The sequence below is a fragment of the Lissotriton vulgaris genome, chromosome 2_1 (genome assembly GCF_964263255.1).
Source record: "Lissotriton vulgaris chromosome 2_1, aLisVul1.2, whole genome shotgun sequence".
Classification (NCBI taxonomy): Eukaryota; Metazoa; Chordata; class Amphibia; order Caudata; family Salamandridae; genus Lissotriton; species Lissotriton vulgaris.
This window is the reverse complement of record NC_141687.1, coordinates 1,717,062,871-1,717,079,393: the sequence shown is the minus strand read 5'-3', so window position 1 is coordinate 1,717,079,393 and position 16,523 is coordinate 1,717,062,871.

The following is a 16,523-nucleotide window of genomic DNA, read 5'->3' as shown; positions in this document are numbered from 1 at the left end:
CGGGGGAGAATACGAGAGGCACACCCGTGATTACAGAACTATTTTACTGAATTGCAGCCTTCAGCCCACTGGGGTTTCATTGCAAAGACTACCGGTCCCAGAATGCTGTGTGGATATTTTACTCACCTGAGTGCAAGTGTCACAATAAAAGAGGGACAAATACCGGTTTCTTGTTGTTGGCTGTCATTCGGTAGCAGAAAAGCCTTTGAAGAAGGGAGGATCCCGAAACGCGTCAGGCTCTGCTGAGGCTGGTTATGCCTTTCTCTCCTCCTGTGTGGAACGCGCTGATCGTGGAGTGAGCCCCGCCCTTTGGGTAACTTGTGAACCTTGTTATATGTATGGCTGACCCGGCCAGGGGGCGCACCGCCGCATATGCATTGCGGTTCTGCTGCGGGTTGGAACAAACTGCGGATCAGACCTTTCTGGTGCAAACTTGAACGGGGGAGAATACGAGAGGCACACCCGTGATTACAGAACTATTTTACTGAATTGCAGCCTTCAGCCCACTGGGGTTTCATTGCAAAGACTACCGGTCCCAGAATGCTGTGTGGATATTTTACTCACCTAAGTGCAAATGTCACAATAAAAGAGGGACAAATACCGGTTTCTTGTTGTTGGCTGTCATTCGGTAGCAGAAAAGCCTTTGAAGAAGGGAGGATCCCGAAACGCGTCAGGCTCTGCTGAGGCTGGTTATGCCTTTCTCTCCTCCTGTGTGGAACGCGCTGATCGTGGAGTGAGCCCCGCCCTTTGGGTAACTTGTGAACCTTGTTATATGTATGGCTGACCCGGCCAGGGGGCGCACCGCCGCATATGCATTGCGGTTCTGCTGCGGGTTGGAACAAACTGCGGATCAGACCTTTCTGGTGCAAACTTGAACGGGGGAGAATACGAAAGGCACACCCGTGATTACAGAACTATTTTACTGAATTGCAGCCTTCAGCCCACTGGGGTTTCATTGCAAAGACTACCGGTCCCAGAATGCTGTGTGGATATTTTACTCACCTGAGTGCAAATGTCACAATAAAAGAGGGACAAATACCGGTTTCTTGTTGTTGGCTGTCATTCGGTAGCAGAAAAGCCTTTGAAGAAGGGAGGATCCCGAATTGCGTCAGGCTCTGCTGAGGCTGGTTATGCCTTTCTCTCCTCCTGTGTGGAACGCGCTGATCGTGGAGTGAGCCCCGCCCTTTGGGTAACTTGTGAACCTTGTTATATGTATGGCTGACCCGGCCAGGGGGCGCACCGCCGCATATGCATTGCGGTTCTGCTGCGGGTTGGAACAAACTGCGGATCAGACCTTTCTGGTGCAAACTTGAACGGGGGAGAATACGAGAGGCACACCCGTGATTACAGAACTATTTTACTGAATTGCAGCCTTCAGTTCACTGGGGTTTCATTGCAAAGACTACCGGTCCCAGAATGCTGTGTGGATATTTTACTCACCTGAGTGCAAATGTCACAATAAAAGAGGGACAAATACCGGTTTCTTGTTGTTGGCTGTCATTCGGTAGCAGAAAAGCCTTTGAAGAAGGGAGGATCCCGAAACGCGTCAGGCTCTGCTGAGGCTGGTTATGCCTTTCTCTCCTCCTGTGTGGAACGCGCTGATCGTGGAGTGAGCCCCGCCCTTTGGGTAACTTGTGAACCTTGTTATATGTATGGCTGACCCGGCCAGGGGGCGCACCGCCGCATATGCATTGCGGTTCTGCTGCGGGTTGGAACAAACTGCGGATCAGACCTTTCTGGTGCAAACTTGAACAGGGGAGAATACGAGAGGCACACCCGTGATTACAGAACTATTTTACTGAATTGCAGCCTTCAGCCCACTGGGGTTTCATTGCAAAGACTACCGGTCCCAGAATGCTGTGTGGATATTTTACTCACCTGAGTGCAAATGTCACAATAAAAGAGGGACAAATACCGGTTTCTTGTTGTTGGCTGTCATTCGGTAGCAGAAAAGCCTTTGAAGAAGGGAGGATCCCGAAACGCGTCAGGCTCTGCTGAGGCTGGTTATGCCTTTCTCTCCTCCTGTGTGGAACGCGCTGATCGTGGAGTGAGCCCCGCCCTTTGGGTAACTTGTGAACCTTGTTATATGTATGGCTGACCCGGCCAGGGGGCGCACCGCCGCATATGCATTGCGGTTCTGCTGCGGGTTGGAACAAACTGCGGATCAGACCTTTCTGGTGCAAACTTGAACGGGGGAGAATACGAGAGGCACACCCGTGATTACAGAACTATTTTACTGAATTGCAGCCTTCAGCCCACTGGGGTTTCATTGCAAAGACTACCGGTCCCAGAATGCTGTGTGGATATTTTACTCACCTGAGTGCAAATGTCACAATAAAAGAGGGACAAATACCGGTTTCTTGTTGTTGGCTGTCATTCGGTAGCAGAAAAGCCTTTGAAGAAGGGAGGATCCCGAAACGCGTCAGGCTCTGCTGAGGCTGGTTATGCCTTTCTCTCCTCCTGTGTGGAACGCGCTGATCGTGGAGTGAGCCCCGCCCTTTGGGTAACTTGTGAACCTTGTTATATGTATGGCTGACCCGGCAAGGGGGCGCACCGCCGCATATGCATTGCGGTTCTGCTGCGGGTTGGAACAAACTGCGGATCAGACCTTTCTGGTGCAAACTTGAACGGGGGAGAATACGAGAGGCACACCCGTGATTACAGAACTATTTTACTGAATTGCAGCCTTCAGCCCACTGGGGTTTCATTGCAAAGACTACCGGTCCCAGAATGCTGTGTGGATATTTTACTCACCTGAGTGCAAATGTCACAATAAAAGAGGGACAAATACCGGTTTCTTGTTGTTGGCTGTCATTCGGTAGCAGAAAAGCCTTTGAAGAAGGGAGGATCCCGAAACGCGTCAGGCTCTGCTGAGGCTGGTTATGCCTTTCTCTCCTCCTGTGTGGAACGCGCTGATCGTGGAGTGAGCCCCGCCCTTTGGGTAACTTGTGAACCTTGTTATATGTATGGCTGACCCGGCCAGGGGGCGCACCGCCGCATATGCATTGCGGTTCTGCTGCGGGTTGGAACAAACTGCGGATCAGACCTTTCTGGTGCAAACTTGAACGGGGGAGAATACGAGAGGCACACCCGTGATTACAGAACTATTTTACTGAATTGCAGCCTTCAGCCCACTGGGGTTTCATTGCAAAGACTACCGGTCCCAGAATGCTGTGTGGATATTTTACTCACCTGAGTGCAAGTGTCACAATAAAAGAGGGACAAATACCGGTTTCTTGTTGTTGGCTGTCATTCGGTAGCAGAAAAGCCTTTGAAGAAGGGAGGATCCCGAAACGCGTCAGGCTCTGCTGAGGCTGGTTATGCCTTTCTCTCCTCCTGTGTGGAACGCGCTGATCGTGGAGTGAGCCCCGCCCTTTGGGTAACTTGTGAACCTTGTTATATGTATGGCTGACCCGGCCAGGGGGCGCACCGCCGCATATGCATTGCGGTTCTGCTGCGGGTTGGAACAAACTGCGGATCAGACCTTTCTGGTGCAAACTTGAACGGGGGAAAATACGAGAGGCACACCCGTGATTACAGAACTATTTTACTGAATTGCAGCCTTCAGCCCACTGGGGTTTCATTGCAAAGACTACCGGTCCCAGAATGCTGTGTGGATATTTTACTCACCTAAGTGCAAATGTCACAATAAAAGAGGGACAAATACCGGTTTCTTGTTGTTGGCTGTCATTCGGTAGCAGAAAAGCCTTTGAAGAAGGGAGGATCCCGAAACGCGTCAGGCTCTGCTGAGGCTGGTTATGCCTTTCTCTCCTCCTGTGTGGAACGCGCTGATCGTGGAGTGAGCCCCGCCCTTTGGGTAACTTGTGAACCTTGTTATATGTATGGCTGACCCGGCCAGGGGGCGCACCGCCGCATATGCATTGCGGTTCTGCTGCGGGTTGGAACAAACTGCGGATCAGACCTTTCTGGTGCAAACTTGAACGGGGGAGAATACGAGAGGCACACCCGTGATTACAGAACTATTTTACTGAATTGCAGCCTTCAGCCCACTGGGGTTTCATTGCAAAGACTACCGGTCCCAGAATGCTGTGTGGATATTTTACTCACCTGAGTGCAAATGTCACAATAAAAGAGGGACAAATACCGGTTTCTTGTTGTTGGCTGTCATTCGGTAGCAGAAAAGCCTTTGAAGAAGGGAGGATCCCGAAACGCGTCAGGCTCTGCTGAGGCTGGTTATGCCTTTCTCTCCTCCTGTGTGGAACGCGCTGATCGTGGAGTGAGCCCCGCCCTTTGGGTAACTTGTGAACCTTGTTATATGTATGGCTGACCCGGCCAGGGGGCGCACCGCCGCATATGCATTGCGGTTCTGCTGCGGGTTGGAACAAACTGCGGATCAGACCTTTCTGGTGCAAACTTGAACGGGGGAGAATACGAGAGGCACACCCGTGATTACAGAACTATTTTACTGAATTGCAGCCTTCAGCCCACTGGGGTTTCATTGCAAAGACTACCGGTCCCAGAATGCTGTGTGGATATTTTACTCACCTGAGTGCAAATGTCACAATAAAAGAGGGACAAATACCGGTTTCTTGTTGTTGGCTGTCATTCGGTAGCAGAAAAGCCTTTGAAGAAGGGAGGATCCCGAAACGCGTCAGGCTCTGCTGAGGCTGGTTATGCCTTTCTCTCCTCCTGTGTGGAACGCGCTGATCGTGGAGTGAGCCCCGCCCTTTGGGTAACTTGTGAACCTTGTTATATGTATGGCTGACCCGGCCAGGGGGCGCACCGCCGCATATGCATTGCGGTTCTGCTGCGGGTTGGAACAAACTGCGGATCAGACCTTTCTGGTGCAAACTTGAACGGGGGAGAATACGAGAGGCACACCCGTGATTACAGAACTATTTTACTGAATTGCAGCCTTCAGCCCACTGGGGTTTCATTGCAAAGACTACCGGTCCCAGAATGCTGTGTGGATATTTTACTCACCTGAGTGCAAGTGTCACAATAAAAGAGGGACAAATACCGGTTTCTTGTTGTTGGCTGTCATTCGGTAGCAGAAAAGCCTTTGAAGAAGGGAGGATCCCGAAACGCGTCAGGCTCTGCTGAGGCTGGTTATGCCTTTCTCTCCTCCTGTGTGGAACGCGCTGATCGTGGAGTGAGCCCCGCCCTTTGGGTAACTTGTGAACCTTGTTATATGTATGGCTGACCCGGCCAGGGGGCGCACCGCCGCATATGCATTGCGGTTCTGCTGCGGGTTGGAACAAACTGCGGATCAGACCTTTCTGGTGCAAACTTGAACGGGGGAGAATACGAGAGGCACACCCGTGATTACAGAACTATTTTACTGAATTGCAGCCTTCAGCCCACTGGGGTTTCATTGCAAAGACTACCGGTCCCAGAATGCTGTGTGGATATTTTACTCACCTAAGTGCAAATGTCACAATAAAAGAGGGACAAATACCGGTTTCTTGTTGTTGGCTGTCATTCGGTAGCAGAAAAGCCTTTGAAGAAGGGAGGATCCCGAAACGCGTCAGGCTCTGCTGAGGCTGGTTATGCCTTTCTCTCCTCCTGTGTGGAACGCGCTGATCGTGGAGTGAGCCCCGCCCTTTGGGTAACTTGTGAACCTTGTTATATGTATGGCTGACCCGGCCAGGGGGCGCACCGCCGCATATGCATTGCGGTTCTGCTGCGGGTTGGAACAAACTGCGGATCAGACCTTTCTGGTGCAAACTTGAACGGGGGAGAATACGAGAGGCACACCCGTGATTACAGAACTATTTTACTGAATTGCAGCCTTCAGCCCACTGGGGTTTCATTGCAAAGACTACCGGTCCCAGAATGCTGTGTGGATATTTTACTCACCTGAGTGCAAATGTCACAATAAAAGAGGGACAAATACCGGTTTCTTGTTGTTGGCTGTCATTCGGTAGCAGAAAAGCCTTTGAAGAAGGGAGGATCCCGAAAAGCGTCAGGCTCTGCTGAGGCTGGTTATGCCTTTCTCTCCTCCTGTGTGGAACGCGCTGATCGTGGAGTGAGCCCCGCCCTTTGGGTAACTTGTGAACCTTGTTATATGTATGGCTGACCCGGCCAGGGGGCGCACCGCCGCATATGCATTGCGGTTCTGCTGCGGGTTGGAACAAACTGCGGATCAGACCTTTCTGGTGCAAACTTGAACAGGGGAGAATACGAGAGGCACACCCGTGATTACAGAACTATTTTACTGAATTGCAGCCTTCAGCCCACTGGGGTTTCATTGCAAAGACTACCGGTCCCAGAATGCTGTGTGGATATTTTACTCACCTGAGTGCAAATGTCACAATAAAAGAGGGACAAATACCGGTTTCTTGTTGTTGGCTGTCATTCGGTAGCAGAAAAGCCTTTGAAGAAGGGAGGATCCCGAAAAGCGTCAGGCTCTGCTGAGGCTGGTTATGCCTTTCTCTCCTCCTGTGTGGAACGCGCTGATCGTGGAGTGAGCCCCGCCCTTTGGGTAACTTGTGAACCTTGTTATATGTATGGCTGACCCGGCCAGGGGGCGCACCGCCGCATATGCATTGCGGTTCTGCTGCGGGTTGGAACAAACTGCGGATCAGACCTTTCTGGTGCAAACTTGAACAGGGGAGAATACGAGAGGCACACCCGTGATTACAGAACTATTTTACTGAATTGCAGCCTTCAGCCCACTGGGGTTTCATTGCAAAGACTACCGGTCCCAGAATGCTGTGTGGATATTTTACTCACCTGAGTGCAAATGTCACAATAAAAGAGGGACAAATACCGGTTTCTTGTTGTTGGCTGTCATTCGGTAGCAGAAAAGCCTTTGAAGAAGGGAGGATCCCGAAACGCGTCAGGCTCTGCTGAGGCTGGTTATGCCTTTCTCTCCTCCTGTGTGGAACGCGCTGATCGTGGAGTGAGCCCCGCCCTTTGGGTAACTTGTGAACCTTGTTATATGTATGGCTGACCCGGCCAGGGGGCGCACCGCCGCATATGCATTGCGGTTCTGCTGCTGGTTGGAACAAACTGCGGATCAGACCTTTCTGGTGCAAACTTGAACGGGGGAGAATACGAGAGGCACACCCGTGATTACAGAACTATTTTACTGAATTGCAGCCTTCAGCCCACTGGGGTTTCATTGCAAAGACTACCGGTCCCAGAATGCTGTGTGGATATTTTACTCACCTAAGTGCAAATGTCACAATAAAAGAGGGACAAATACCGGTTTCTTGTTGTTGGCTGTCATTCGGTAGCAGAAAAGCCTTTGAAGAAGGGAGGATCCCGAAACGCGTCAGGCTCTGCTGAGGCTGGTTATGCCTTTCTCTCCTCCTGTGTGGAACGCGCTGATCGTGGAGTGAGCCCCGCCCTTTGGGTAACTTGTGAACCTTGTTATATGTATGGCTGACCCGGCCAGGGGGCGCACCGCCGCATATGCATTGCGGTTCTGCTGCGGGTTGGAACAAACTGCGGATCAGACCTTTCTGGTGCAAACTTGAACGGGGGAGAATACGAGAGGCACACCCGTGATTACAGAACTATTTTACTGAATTGCAGCCCTCAGCCCACTGGGGTTTCATTGCAAAGACTACCGGTCCCAGAATGCTGTGTGGATATTTTACTCACCTGAGTGCAAATGTCACAATAAAAGAGGGACAAATACCGGTTTCTTGTTGTTGGCTGTCATTCGGTAGCAGAAAAGCCTTTGAAGAAGGGAGGATCCCGAAACGCGTCAGGCTCTGCTGAGGCTGGTTATGCCTTTCTCTCCTCCTGTGTGGAACGCGCTGATCGTGGAGTGAGCCCCGCCCTTTGGGTAACTTGTGAACCTTGTTATATGTATGGCTGACCCGGCCAGGGGGCGCACCGCCGCATATGCATTGCGGTTCTGCTGCAGGTTGGAACAAACTGCGGATCAGACCTTTCTGGTGCAAACTTGAACGGGGGAGAATACGAGAGGCACACCCGTGATTACAGAACTATTTTACTGAATTGCAGCCTTCAGCCCACTGGGGTTTCATTGCAAAGACTACCGGTCCCAGAATGCTGTGTGGATATTTTACTCACCTGAGTGCAAATGTCACAATAAAAGAGGGACAAATACCGGTTTCTTGTTGTTGGCTGTCATTCGGTAGCAGAAAAGCCTTTGAAGAAGGGAGGATCCCGAAACGCGTCAGGCTCTGCTGAGGCTGGTTATGCCTTTCTCTCCTCCTGTGTGGAACGCGCTGATCGTGGAGTGAGCCCCGCCCTTTGGGTAACTTGTGAACCTTGTTATATGTATGGCTGACCCGGCCAGGGGGCGCACCGCCGCATATGCATTGCGGTTCTGCTGCGGGTTGGAACAAACTGCGGATCAGACCTTTCTGGTGCAAACTTGAACGGGGGAAAATACGAGAGGCACACCCGTGATTACAGAACTATTTTACTGAATTGCAGCCTTCAGCCCACTGGGGTTTCATTGCAAAGACTACCGGTCCCAGAATGCTGTGTGGATATTTTACTCACCTAAGTGCAAATGTCACAATAAAAGAGGGACAAATACCGGTTTCTTGTTGTTGGCTGTCATTCGGTAGCAGAAAAGCCTTTGAAGAAGGGAGGATCCCGAAACGCGTCAGGCTCTGCTGAGGCTGGTTATGCCTTTCTCTCCTCCTGTGTGGAACGCGCTGATCGTGGAGTGAGCCCCGCCCTTTGGGTAACTTGTGAACCTTGTTATATGTATGGCTGACCCGGCCAGGGGGCGCACCGCCGCATATGCATTGCGGTTCTGCTGCGGGTTGGAACAAACTGCGGATCAGACCTTTCTGGTGCAAACTTGAACGGGGGAGAATACGAGAGGCACACCCGTGATTACAGAACTATTTTACTGAATTGCAGCCTTCAGCCCACTGGGGTTTCATTGCAAAGACTACCGGTCCCAGAATGCTGTGTGGATATTTTACTCACCTGAGTGCAAATGTCACAATAAAAGAGGGACAAATACCGGTTTCTTGTTGTTGGCTGTCATTCGGTAGCAGAAAAGCCTCTGAAGAAGGGAGGATCCCGAAACGCGTCAGGCTCTGCTGAGGCTGGTTATGCCTTTCTCTCCTCCTGTGTGGAACGCGCTGATCGTGGAGTGAGCCCCGCCCTTTGGGTAACTTGTGAACCTTGTTATATGTATGGCTGACCCGGCCAGGGGGCGCACCGCCGCATATGCATTGCGGTTCTGCTGCGGGTTGGAACAAACTGCGGATCAGACCTTTCTGGTGCAAACTTGAACGGGGGAGAATACGAGAGGCACACCCGTGATTACAGAACTATTTTACTGAATTGCAGCCTTCAGCCCACTGGGGTTTCATTGCAAAGACTACCGGTCCCAGAATGCTGTGTGGATATTTTACTCACCTGAGTGCAAATGTCACAATAAAAGAGGGACAAATACCGGTTTCTTGTTGTTGGCTGTCATTCGGTAGCAGAAAAGCCTTTGAAGAAGGGAGGATCCCGAAACGCCTCAGGCTCTGCTGAGGCTGGTTATGCCTTTCTCTCCTCCTGTGTGGAACGCGCTGATCGTGGAGTGAGCCCCGCCCTTTGGGTAACTTGTGAACCTTGTTATATGTATGGCTGACCCGGCCAGGGGGCGCACCGCCGCATATGCATTGCGGTTCTGCTGCGGGTTGGAACAAACTGCGGATCAGACCTTTCTGGTGCAAACTTGAACGGGGGAGAATACGAGAGGCACACCCGTGATTACAGAACTATTTTACTGAATTGCAGCCTTCAGCCCACTGGGGTTTCATTGCAAAGACTACCGGTCCCAGAATGCTGTGTGGATATTTTACTCACCTGAGTGCAAGTGTCACAATAAAAGAGGGACAAATACCGGTTTCTTGTTGTTGGCTGTCATTCGGTAGCAGAAAAGCCTTTGAAGAAGGGAGGATCCCGAAACGCCTCAGGCTCTGCTGAGGCTGGTTATGCCTTTCTCTCCTCCTGTGTGGAACGCGCTGATCGTGGAGTGAGCCCCGCCCTTTGGGTAACTTGTGAACCTTGTTATATGTATGGCTGACCCGGCCAGGGGGCGCACCGCCGCATATGCATTGCGGTTCTGCTGCGGGTTGGAACAAACTGCGGATCAGACCTTTCTGGTGCAAACTTGAACGGGGGAGAATACGAGAGGCACACCCGTGATTACAGAACTATTTTACTGAATTGCAGCCTTCAGCCCACTGGGGTTTCATTGCAAAGACTACCGGTCCCAGAATGCTGTGTGGATATTTTACTCACCTGAGTGCAAATGTCACAATAAAAGAGGGACAAATACCGGTTTCTTGTTGTTGGCTGTCATTCGGTAGCAGAAAAGCCTTTGAAGAAGGGAGGATCCCGAAACGCGTCAGGCTCTGCTGAGGCTGGTTATGCCTTTCTCTCCTCCTGTGTGGAACGCGCTGATCGTGGAGTGAGCCCCGCCCTTTGGGTAACTTGTGAACCTTGTTATATGTATGGCTGACCCGGCCAGGGGGCGCACCGCCGCATATGCATTGCGGTTCTGCTGCGGGTTGGAACAAACTGCGGATCAGACCTTTCTGGTGCAAACTTGAACGGGGGAGAATACGAGAGGCACACCCGTGATTACAGAACTATTTTACTGAATTGCAGCCTTCAGCCCACTGGGGTTTCATTGCAAAGACTACCGGTCCCAGAATGCTGTGTGGATATTTTACTCACCTGAGTGCAAATGTCACAATAAAAGAGGGACAAATACCGGTTTCTTGTTGTTGGCTGTCATTCGGTAGCAGAAAAGCCTTTGAAGAAGGGAGGATCCCGAAAAGCGTCAGGCTCTGCTGAGGCTGGTTATGCCTTTCTCTCCTCCTGTGTGGAACGCGCTGATCGTGGAGTGAGCCCCGCCCTTTGGGTAACTTGTGAACCTTGTTATATGTATGGCTGACCCGGCCAGGGGGCGCACCGCCGCATATGCATTGCGGTTCTGCTGCGGGTTGGAACAAACTGCGGATCAGACCTTTCTGGTGCAAACTTGAACGGGGGAGAATACGAGAGGCACACCCGTGATTACAGAACTATTTTACTGAATTGCAGCCTTCAGCCCACTGGGGTTTCATTGCAAAGACTACCGGTCCCAGAATGCTGTGTGGATATTTTACTCACCTGAGTGCAAGTGTCACAATAAAAGAGGGACAAATACCGGTTTCTTGTTGTTGGCTGTCATTCGGTAGCAGAAAAGCCTTTGAAGAAGGGAGGATCCCGAAACGCGTCAGGCTCTGCTGAGGCTGGTTATGCCTTTCTCTCCTCCTGTGTGGAACGCGCTGATCGTGGAGTGAGCCCCGCCCTTTGGGTAACTTGTGAACCTTGTTATATGTATGGCTGACCCGGCCAGGGGGCGCACCGCCGCATATGCATTGCGGTTCTGCTGCGGGTTGGAACAAACTGCGGATCAGACCTTTCTGGTGCAAACTTGAACGGGGGAGAATACGAGAGGCACACCCGTGATTACAGAACTATTTTACTGAATTGCAGCCTTCAGCCCACTGGGGTTTCATTGCAAAGACTACCGGTCCCAGAATGCTGTGTGGATATTTTACTCACCTGAGTGCAAGTGTCACAATAAAAGAGGGACAAATACCGGTTTCTTGTTGTTGGCTGTCATTCGGTAGCAGAAAAGCCTTTGAAGAAGGGAGGATCCCGAAACGCGTCAGGCTCTGCTGAGGCTGGTTATGCCTTTCTCTCCTCCTGTGTGGAACGCGCTGATCGTGGAGTGAGCCCCGCCCTTTGGGTAACTTGTGAACCTTGTTATATGTATGGCTGACCCGGCCAGGGGGCGCACCGCCGCATATGCATTGCGGTTCTGCTGCGGGTTGGAACAAACTGCGGATCAGACCTTTCTGGTGCAAACTTGAACGGGGGAGAATACGAGAGGCACACCCGTGATTACAGAACTATTTTACTGAATTGCAGCCTTCAGCCCACTGGGGTTTCATTGCAAAGACTACCGGTCCCAGAATGCTGTGTGGATATTTTACTCACCTAAGTGCAAATGTCACAATAAAAGAGGGACAAATACCGGTTTCTTGTTGTTGGCTGTCATTCGGTAGCAGAAAAGCCTTTGAAGAAGGGAGGATCCCGAAACGCGTCAGGCTCTGCTGAGGCTGGTTATGCCTTTCTCTCCTCCTGTGTGGAACGCGCTGATCGTGGAGTGAGCCCCGCCCTTTGGGTAACTTGTGAACCTTGTTATATGTATGGCTGACCCGGCCAGGGGGCGCACCGCCGCATATGCATTGCGGTTCTGCTGCGGGTTGGAACAAACTGCGGATCAGACCTTTCTGGTGCAAACTTGAACGGGGGAGAATACGAAAGGCACACCCGTGATTACAGAACTATTTTACTGAATTGCAGCCTTCAGCCCACTGGGGTTTCATTGCATAGACTACCGGTCCCAGAATGCTGTGTGGATATTTTACTCACCTGAGTGCAAATGTCACAATAAAAGAGGGACAAATACCGGTTTCTTGTTGTTGGCTGTCATTCGGTAGCAGAAAAGCCTTTGAAGAAGGGAGGATCCCGAATTGCGTCAGGCTCTGCTGAGGCTGGTTATGCCTTTCTCTCCTCCTGTGTGGAACGCGCTGATCGTGGAGTGAGCCCCGCCCTTTGGGTAACTTGTGAACCTTGTTATATGTATGGCTGACCCGGCCAGGGGGCGCACCGCCGCATATGCATTGCGGTTCTGCTGCAGGTTGGAACAAACTGCGGATCAGACCTTTCTGGTGCAAACTTGAACGGGGGAGAATACGAGAGGCACACCCGTGATTACAGAACTATTTTACTGAATTGCAGCCTTCAGTTCACTGGGGTTTCATTGCAAAGACTACCGGTCCCAGAATGCTGTGTGGATATTTTACTCACCTGAGTGCAAATGTCACAATAAAAGAGGGACAAATACCGGTTTCTTGTTGTTGGCTGTCATTCGGTAGCAGAAAAGCCTTTGAAGAAGGGAGGATCCCGAAACGCGTCAGGCTCTGCTGAGGCTGGTTATGCCTTTCTCTCCTCCTGTGTGGAACGCGCTGATCGTGGAGTGAGCCCCGCCCTTTGGGTAACTTGTGAACCTTGTTATATGTATGGCTGACCCGGCCAGGGGGCGCACCGCCGCATATGCATTGCGGTTCTGCTGCGGGTTGGAACAAACTGCGGATCAGACCTTTCTGGTGCAAACTTGAACGGGGGAGAATACGAGAGGCACACCCGTGATTACAGAACTATTTTACTGAATTGCAGCCTTCAGCCCACTGGGGTTTCATTGCAAAGACTACCGGTCCCAGAATGCTGTGTGGATATTTTACTCACCTGAGTGCAAATGTCACAATAAAAGAGGGACAAATACCGGTTTCTTGTTGTTGGCTGTCATTCGGTAGCAGAAAAGCCTTTGAAGAAGGGAGGATCCCGAAACGCGTCAGGCTCTGCTGAGGCTGGTTATGCCTTTCTCTCCTCCTGTGTGGAACGCGCTGATCGTGGAGTGAGCCCCGCCCTTTGGGTAACTTGTGAACCTTGTTATATGTATGGCTGACCCGGCCAGGGGGCGCACCGCCGCATATGCATTGCGGTTCTGCTGCGGGTTGGAACAAACTGCGGATCAGACCTTTCTGGTGCAAACTTGAACGGGGGAGAATACGAGAGGCACACCCGTGATTACAGAACTATTTTACTGAATTGCAGCCTTCAGCCCACTGGGGTTTCATTGCAAAGACTACCGGTCCCAGAATGCTGTGTGGATATTTTACTCACCTGAGTGCAAATGTCACAATAAAAGAGGGACAAATACCGGTTTCTTGTTGTTGGCTGTCATTCGGTAGCAGAAAAGCCTTTGAAGAAGGGAGGATCCCGAAACGCGTCAGGCTCTGCTGAGGCTGGTTATGCCTTTCTCTCCTCCTGTGTGGAACGCGCTGATCGTGGAGTGAGCCCCGCCCTTTGGGTAACTTGTGAACCTTGTTATATGTATGGCTGACCCGGCCAGGGGGCGCACCGCCGCATATGCATTGCGGTTCTGCTGCGGGTTGGAACAAACTGCGGATCAGACCTTTCTGGTGCAAACTTGAACGGGGGAGAATACGAGAGGCACACCCGTGATTACAGAACTATTTTACTGAATTGCAGCCTTCAGCCCACTGGGGTTTCATTGCAAAGACTACCGGTCCCAGAATGCTGTGTGGATATTTTACTCACCTAAGTGCAAATGTCACAATAAAAGAGGGACAAATACCGGTTTCTTGTTGTTGGCTGTCATTCGGTAGCAGAAAAGCCTTTGAAGAAGGGAGGATCCCGAAACGCGTCAGGCTCTGCTGAGGCTGGTTATGCCTTTCTCTCCTCCTGTGTGGAACGCGCTGATCGTGGAGTGAGCCCCGCCCTTTGGGTAACTTGTGAACCTTGTTATATGTATGGCTGACCCGGCCAGGGGGCGCACCGCCGCATATGCATTGCGGTTCTGCTGCGGGTTGGAACAAACTGCGGATCAGACCTTTCTGGTGCAAACTTGAACGGGGGAGAATACGAGAGGCACACCCGTGATTACAGAACTATTTTACTGAATTGCAGCCTTCAGCCCACTGGGGTTTCATTGCAAAGACTACCGGTCCCAGAATGCTGTGTGGATATTTTACTCACCTGAGTGCAAATGTCACAATAAAAGAGGGACAAATACCGGTTTCTTGTTGTTGGCTGTCATTCGGTAGCAGAAAAGCCTTTGAAGAAGGGAGGATCCCGAAAAGCGTCAGGCTCTGCTGAGGCTGGTTATGCCTTTCTCTCCTCCTGTGTGGAACGCGCTGATCGTGGAGTGAGCCCCGCCCTTTGGGTAACTTGTGAACCTTGTTATATGTATGGCTGACCCGGCCAGGGGGCGCACCGCCGCATATGCATTGCGGTTCTGCTGCGGGTTGGAACAAACTGCGGATCAGACCTTTCTGGTGCAAACTTGAACGGGGGAGAATACGAGAGGCACACCCGTGATTACAGAACTATTTTACTGAATTGCAGCCTTCAGCCCACTGGGGTTTCATTGCAAAGACTACCGGTCCCAGAATGCTGTGTGGATATTTTACTCACCTGAGTGCAAATGTCACAATAAAAGAGGGACAAATACCGGTTTCTTGTTGTTGGCTGTCATTCGGTAGCAGAAAAGCCTTTGAAGAAGGGAGGATCCCGAAAAGCGTCAGGCTCTGCTGAGGCTGGTTATGCCTTTCTCTCCTCCTGTGTGGAACGCGCTGATCGTGGAGTGAGCCCCGCCCTTTGGGTAACTTGTGAACCTTGTTATATGTATGGCTGACCCGGCCAGGGGGCGCACCGCCGCATATGCATTGCGGTTCTGCTGCGGGTTGGAACAAACTGCGGATCAGACCTTTCTGGTGCAAACTTGAACGGGGGAGAATACGAGAGGCACACCCGTGATTACAGAACTATTTTACTGAATTGCAGCCTTCAGCCCACTGGGGTTTCATTGCAAAGACTACCGGTCCCAGAATGCTGTGTGGATATTTTACTCACCTGAGTGCAAATGTCACAATAAAAGAGGGACAAATACCGGTTTCTTGTTGTTGGCTGTCATTCGGTAGCAGAAAAGCCTTTGAAGAAGGGAGGATCCCGAAACGCGTCAGGCTCTGCTGAGGCTGGTTATGCCTTTCTCTCCTCCTGTGTGGAACGCGCTGATCGTGGAGTGAGCCCCGCCCTTTGGGTAACTTGTGAACCTTGTTATATGTATGGCTGACCCGGCCAGGGGGCGCACCGCCGCATATGCATTGCGGTTCTGCTGCTGGTTGGAACAAACTGCGGATCAGACCTTTCTGGTGCAAACTTGAACGGGGGAGAATACGAGAGGCACACCCGTGATTACAGAACTATTTTACTGAATTGCAGCCTTCAGCCCACTGGGGTTTCATTGCAAAGACTACCGGTCCCAGAATGCTGTGTGGATATTTTACTCACCTGAGTGCAAGTGTCACAATAAAAGAGGGACAAATACCGGTTTCTTGTTGTTGGCTGTCATTCGGTAGCAGAAAAGCCTTTGAAGAAGGGAGGATCCCGAAACGCGTCAGGCTCTGCTGAGGCTGGTTATGCCTTTCTCTCCTCCTGTGTGGAACGCGCTGATCGTGGAGTGAGCCCCGCCCTTTGGGTAACTTGTGAACCTTGTTATATGTATGGCTGACCCGGCCAGGGGGCGCACCGCCGCATATGCATTGCGGTTCTGCTGCGGGTTGGAACAAACTGCGGATCAGACCTTTCTGGTGCAAACTTGAACGGGGGAGAATACGAGAGGCACACCCGTGATTACAGAACTATTTTACTGAATTGCAGCCTTCAGCCCACTGGGGTTTCATTGCAAAGACTACCGGTCCCAGAATGCTGTGTGGATATTTTACTCACCTAAGTGCAAATGTCACAATAAAAGAGGGACAAATACCGGTTTCTTGTTGTTGGCTGTCATTCGGTAGCAGAAAAGCCTTTGAAGAAGGGAGGATCCCGAAACGCGTCAGGCTCTGCTGAGGCTGGTTATGCCTTTCTCTCCTCCTGTGTGGAACGCGCTGATCGTGGAGTGAGCCCCGCCCTTTGGGTAA